Here is a 6,449-nt window from a genome sequence, read left to right as displayed (position 1 = left end):
CCCGCGGCGGGAGGAGCCGCCGCCGCGGCCGGCCCCGGGCGCCGCCTCCCCCGGCCGCAGCCCCAGAGGAGGCCTCGGCGCGGGATGAGGAGTGATGCGGGCCGGGTGTGCCCATGGCGGAGCCCCCACTCACCCCCGCCCCAGCCCCTACGCGTAATTTAGGGTCAAACCATGTGGGAAGCTTCGCAGCAGGCCCCAGCTGAAAGCGATTAAACAAGGCCCGYGCCTGCTCCCCTGGGAAGAAGGGGCCAAAAACATATCACAAGTTAGCAGGACACCCTTAAAGCCAGGTTTATGCCTAATAACATAACCCTTTTCCCCAATTTTTCTCTGCTAGAGGCTGACCCAGGCCCAGAAGAGAACGGGTTTAAACACCTGCTACAAGTACAAAGCACTCCAAGGAACTAGAAAAATCATGGAATCACAGAATGGTTAAGGTTGGAAGGGACCTCCAGAGGTCACCTAGTCCAACCCCCCTGCACACACAGGGTCACCCAGRGCAYGTGGCACAGGCTGCATCCAACGGGTTTGGGAGATCTCCAGAGAAGGAGACTCCACAGCCTCCCTGGGCAGCCTGTGCCAGGGCTCTGGCACCCTCACTGTTGAGAAATTTTTCCTCAAGTTCCTGTGGAGCTTTTGGAGCTTCAGTTTGTGGCCATTTCCTCTAGTCCTATCAGTGGCCACCACTGAAAAGAGGCCGCCCCMTCCTCCTCACTGCCTCCCTTGAGGTATCTATAGACACTGATCAGGTCCCCCCTCAGCCTTCTCTCCTCCAGGCTGAACAGRCCCAGCTCCCTCAGCCTTTGCTCCTAGGGCAGATGTCCCAGGCCCCTGATCATCCTCATAGTCTCCAGATGTGGCCTCACCAGGAGGTACAGGGGGASGATCCCCTCCCTTGACCTGCTGGAGATGCTCTTCTTAWTGCACCCCAGGATCCCGTTTGCCTTCTTGGCCTCCAGGGCACTGCTGGCCCATGGTCAGTTTGTCATCCACCATGACGCCCCGGTGCCTCTCTGCGGGGCTGTGTCCAGGGTTATTCCTCCCCAAGCGCAGGACCTTGCACTTGTCCTTGTTGAACTTCATGAGGTTTCTCACTGCYTAGTCGTCTAGTCTGTCCAGGCCTCTCTGGATGGCAGCACAGCCCTCAGAACCATCATCTCTTCCTCCCAGTTTCGTATCATCAGCAAACTTGCTGAGAGGTCACTGCGYCCCWTCATCCAGGTCGTTAATGAATAAGTTGAACAGGACTGGACCAAGGACTGACCCTTGGGGGACACYGCTAACCACAGGCCTCCAGCTGGATTCTGCACCCCTGATCACCACCCTGAGCTTTGCTAGAAGCTAAAGAGTTAAAAATTAAAGTCACATTCAAATTAAAAAGAATCAGAGCAACTACTAGTCTAGATATAATATTTCATCCTATTCTATAAGAAATTGCATACTATAAGCACTGCTTGAGCACGCTAGAAAAGTTATATATTAAACTTAAATCTGAAAAATATAACTCTATAAATTATTAACCTTCTCCCTCCCCTTTTTGAGTTACTTACTTGTTTACCAAATTAACTACACATTGCTATAGCTGCAGGTAGGTTGYTTCTTATTTAATAAAATAAAGGTTAAACTGCCCCATGCTGCCCACAAACACAAAACTAAAAAGCTTTCATCCCTCAAAATCCCTGAAAAGAAAATCAATAGAATAAAAAACAASTCATTTTTGAGTTGAATTTAGTGCATTCAGCACTAATATAGGCATGGCAATGACAACAAAAAAACCTACAAAATGTGTTTCTAGAGTAAAGCTTTACCCTACAGAAAGCTGCAGAGCTGCATGTGGAAGATTTATCTCTGTGGGCAGAGCCTTTTTGCTCTCCCATTGGCTTATTTGAAAGTTGCTATCTGATCAGTCAGCATAAATAGCTGAAAGGAGGGAATGGTTGAAAGAACAGCTTAAAAAAAAAAAATAAAATAAAAAATAAAAGCTTTTCTGTTTTCTTTCACTTTTTTTATTACCATTTTTATTTTTTGCTTTCTGTGCATGTTTTTTGTTCAGCTTTTTGCTATCTAAAAAATAAAATGTAGTGTGATTAGGCTTTGCAGAGAGTATATATAGTGAAAGTGATGTGGAARTAGGACTCTTAACCTATCAGACCCATTTTGCTGTATTTTCAATTTAGCTTTTAAAGTTTCTGTACCCTAGGCTGCGAATGGGAGTTCGGTCTACTGAGGAGAGAGATTTCCCCAAATGCAATGAAAAACTATTCATAATTAAACATGCAACACTACCAAATTCCTAGCTAAAAGAAACTTTGGTTAAAGTATGTAGTAATCCATCTAGAAGCAATAGTATTTTTGAGGAAAATAACTTTCTTTTGCTTGTTTGTTTTTTTTTTTTTTTTGCTCTAGAAGCAATAGTATTTTTGAGGAAAATAACTTTCTTTTGCTTGTTTGGTTTTTTTTTTTTGGCTTTTTTTTTCTTCCTCCTGAGTGTGTCTCTGAACACTTAACTCAGCTTGTGAACTTCAGGTTCCTCTAATCTTTCCTTAACAACTTCTCAAGTTAAAATGCAACATCAATGAAGTGCTCCTGTCTCATTCTGAGTAGTTCCTAGCACCTTTTTCTGCCCCTATGAGAAACACAAAGTTGGAGCGTTATCTCTTGCTGCATTAGCCTCACTTCGGTGGAGTTAAGCTTCCAATAGCTGATATATAGCTCCTCTTCAATCCTTCTCCCCTGATCATACGTGTGTGCAGTTGGAGCACTCCTAGCCCTGAACAGGCACATATTCCGAAAGAGACACAAACACCAAAAATCATTCCAGTTAAGAATGAGCTAATCCCTCGTGTGCTTTTTTCTGAATTAAAAATAGCAGGGTGTCTGTGCAGTCTGACTGCGCTAATTGATGCGGTTAAGGGTGTTGCTGGAGGTTTGGAGGAGGTTTCTTAATTGTGTCTGCTATGCAGGAATGGGGCCTGAAGGAGCATGCTGAGCCCTGGAAGAAAACAAGGAGTTTCTGCAAATCATCCAGCTCTTCTCACCCTGCTTCTAAAAATCAGTCACTTAAATGTGTATTTTTGGATCAAGGCTTGCTRTGGGTTTAGCAGTGGGGCTGTAAAATGTTCATCGGTCTGGGAAATGACATTGGCCTTCCTAAAGGTAGGAGGGTAACAGCCTATTTGGGGAAAGAGCTGCACAGATACTGCAGACCTTGATGCACATCCAGGAGAGATTTGCTGTCTCCCACTTTCTCAGCTGCATCTGAGCCTGTGCTTTATGTTTTGTCTCGAAACTTTTAGCTATATCAAGAAATTAGTAGGTAGTGCATGAGGCTGGGAAGGCTGGCTGCTCTAGCTGTGACCTTGGCGGCTGATCAGTCAGGGCTCTCACTCTGTTCTTGGCTTGCAGTGCACAACCGGGCAGGTTTGCATTCAAAGTCCTTCATCAGAAGCATTGCAACATTCATCTGTTGCAACGGTGAAAGTACGTCAAGACCTGAGCAATATCTAATGCAGAACATGAATAAAGTGATCAATTCTTGTTTAACTTTTGCTTAACACAGAACAAAGCAGTGAACGGAATGGGGGGCAGAGGGGAAACCCTATAGGTTTTTGAGTTCCATGGCATTATTTCACCACAGATGAGATGATGAGATGACCCTATTTTCCATCCTCCTGGTTGGACTGTGGTTACAAGTGTGGGTATGTTCATCTAGTGATCTCCAGAGAGCTGTGCCCTCCAAAGAGAAGTTGGAGGGAACTGTCCTTTATAACAAGTCAAGGAGGTTGGTGGGTATTTTGTGCTGGAGCTCCTGTGTGTGAAAGTATTACTGGTTGAGAGGAAAACCAAATGAGAAAACAATAAACTTTTGTCCTGTGTGGTCTCAGTATGGGGAAGTATCCTGATTGTAGCCACCTGTGGAACCTTCCTGAGGTTTTCTTAACTTAGCTCATGTTCTTCCCATCTGTATCCAAACTTTCAGCTAAGTTTGGAGGGAGCTTTGTTAGACCAACTTAACTGGTTGGCAGGAGTAGTGTTACACTTGAATTCCAGATCTGCATCTGTAAAGAAGCAAAATCTTTTCGGAGTTTCCCCCTTTCGTGCTCCTCCAAAGCACTGATACAGCTTTCCGAATTACCAGAGAACCTGGAAGGATGTCCCCAGATGGAGCCAATGCTGAGCACAGCGCCCATGCCAGGAGGTCTTTCCCGGAGGGATGCTTCCTCCTGGACGAGGCTTATTTAGATTAGCTACACAGTCGAGAGAAACTGTTGGTGTTTCTCCATCCCAGTTCTTTGCCAAAACACTCCTAGTCTGCTAGGTGTGAGAAGACTGCAAGATAACGTGATGCTGTGATTCTGTGAGAGCATTACCCCAAAGCATTAATTAAATATTTCGATTTAATGCCTGCAGAAAACTTCGCCCTTCCTTAGGTGAATATTACCATAGGAATGTAAAGCCTTGTTACAAAATGATTTCAGGTGATTGTATCTGCATCCTGTAGCTGCTGAATTTCTATGTACAGGAGCAGCACTTGAATGGCACCCAAGTCAATAAGATTTGGATTATAAATATATTTTTACTGCAGACACACATACATAAAGAATAATAGACAGATGAGCTTCTTTTAGTGTGAATGACTGTCAATATTCTTTCTTTGGGATTATGCAACCTATTCAATAACTCCATTTTTTAGACATATATTGTGGAGTGCTTGTACAAGACCTGAAGTTTAATTAGTTTTTTTTTCTCTTCCTTTCCTCAGTATTATTGATGTGAATGCTCAAATGCTCAAATTAATTTTTGTCTAGTAGGGTGAGCCTGACAAGCATAAAATAAAGGCACCWTCCCAGATTAAAATTCCACTCATTYTAGTTGCTCTTAAACCAGACCACCACAGAAATAAAATGGTCCCTTCTTGATAATCCTGTTTGCCATTTAAATCCCAACTAGGGGGAGATTGTTGTGGCCGAGAACAAATTGCAAAGAACTCTTRGTCTATCTGATTTCTTCTGCTTTGCAAAACCAAAAAAAAAGGGGGGACGRGATGGAAATGAGATTATTGAATGTAATCAGGTTAAGGCTAAAGAAGGGAATGTATCTGGGGGGGGATCAGCAGTCTGCTGGTACCAAAGAACTATGTGGAAAATCTACCTTAAAGGRCTAATGCTGCTGTGTTGCTGATTTAATAGGAGTGGGTAAAGGCTTTAGAAATATCCTGGGTGCTGGCGAGAGAAGCCTGGGACGTGAGGGGGCAGCCGGAGCAGGGAGGGGGTCTGGGATGGGTGCAGCTTGTGGTGACTTGCAGAGCCCCGGGCGTTTGGGCAGGGCTCCTTAGAGCACAGGACTTGATGCAACTGCACCTACCACCTCTGCCACGGGCTTAGTGCTGTTTGCACCGAAAAACGATGCTGAAGGAAAAAGCCCTGAAGGGCAACGAGCCTCTGCTCAGAGCAGACTCTCTAAAAATGCCCAAGTTGGTTCTTGTCGTTTGACTTTAAGGTTTCCTGGGGCAACCCGGGCGTTTAATGYGTGGCTTTCTAGGCCAAGGAACAAAGATGATGCAAAGGAACAACCAGAGCTGGAAGTGGTGAGGTTGCCTTTTCTAAAGGGGTTTTCTTAAGCCTGTCTGTTTTGTTCACAAGCTCTGGCAGAAGCTTTCGCCCCACTTGGGATGCTTGTGAAGGCCGATCCCCTCTGGCTTTTTTGGACCCCATAAGCTCTGATGCCTCTGTAGACCGCCTGGAGCRGATAAGGTCTCCTCTCTACTCATTGCTTATTTTCATATATGTTTTTTTAGTCACTTTATTGTCGTGGAAGCATCTATGGCTTGGTGAAATGCGATTCCGATTAGTTGCCGAGATCAGTGGTGCGAGGACAGATGCATATGCCAGGACTGTTTTAAGCTTGGCATTTAAAAAAAAAAGAAAAAAGTGCTATTTCTTGCCGAGATGAGTGTGGTGATGAAATGAGAGTTAAAAACGAGGGATCCTAATCGGACATTTCCTCTTTTTGTTGCAAAAAAAAAAAAAAGAAAAAAAGCGAAAATAATGCAGGGAGATAGAGAAAGGWCTCGTTGCTCTCAGGAATAGTGGCGCAGATCGCCCCGCAGGCTCTGCAGATGCCTGGCAAACTCGTGGCCTGCTTGCAGGTGCTGCATTGTCCCGGGGCGGGCGAGTGCAGCTGCTGGCTGGTTCCTGGTCGACGCGAGCGCGTGCAAATCTATGCAGGTCCCCGGTCAGCTGCTGTGCTGCCGGGGGCTGCTGGAGCTGCAGCCGTGCATTTTCCAGGCTTCAGCTGCATTACAATGTGTGCGTGCGTGCACGCATGAGCCTTCTGCACGGATCTGCAGCACGTGTGTCACGGCGGGCGAGCGCAGAAAAACAGCTCTCCCGAGCACGCCCCTCCTATTCCGGGATCAGAATTGCTCCGGGGAAAGCCRGAGACACTCC

This window comes from Nothoprocta perdicaria, unplaced genomic scaffold, assembly GCF_003342845.1.
Source record: "Nothoprocta perdicaria isolate Ctin4 unplaced genomic scaffold, notPer1 scaffold_143, whole genome shotgun sequence".
NCBI lineage: Eukaryota > Metazoa > Chordata > Aves > Tinamiformes > Tinamidae > Nothoprocta > Nothoprocta perdicaria.
The sequence above is the reverse complement of the archived record's forward strand: the minus strand, read 5'-3'. Positions refer to the sequence as shown.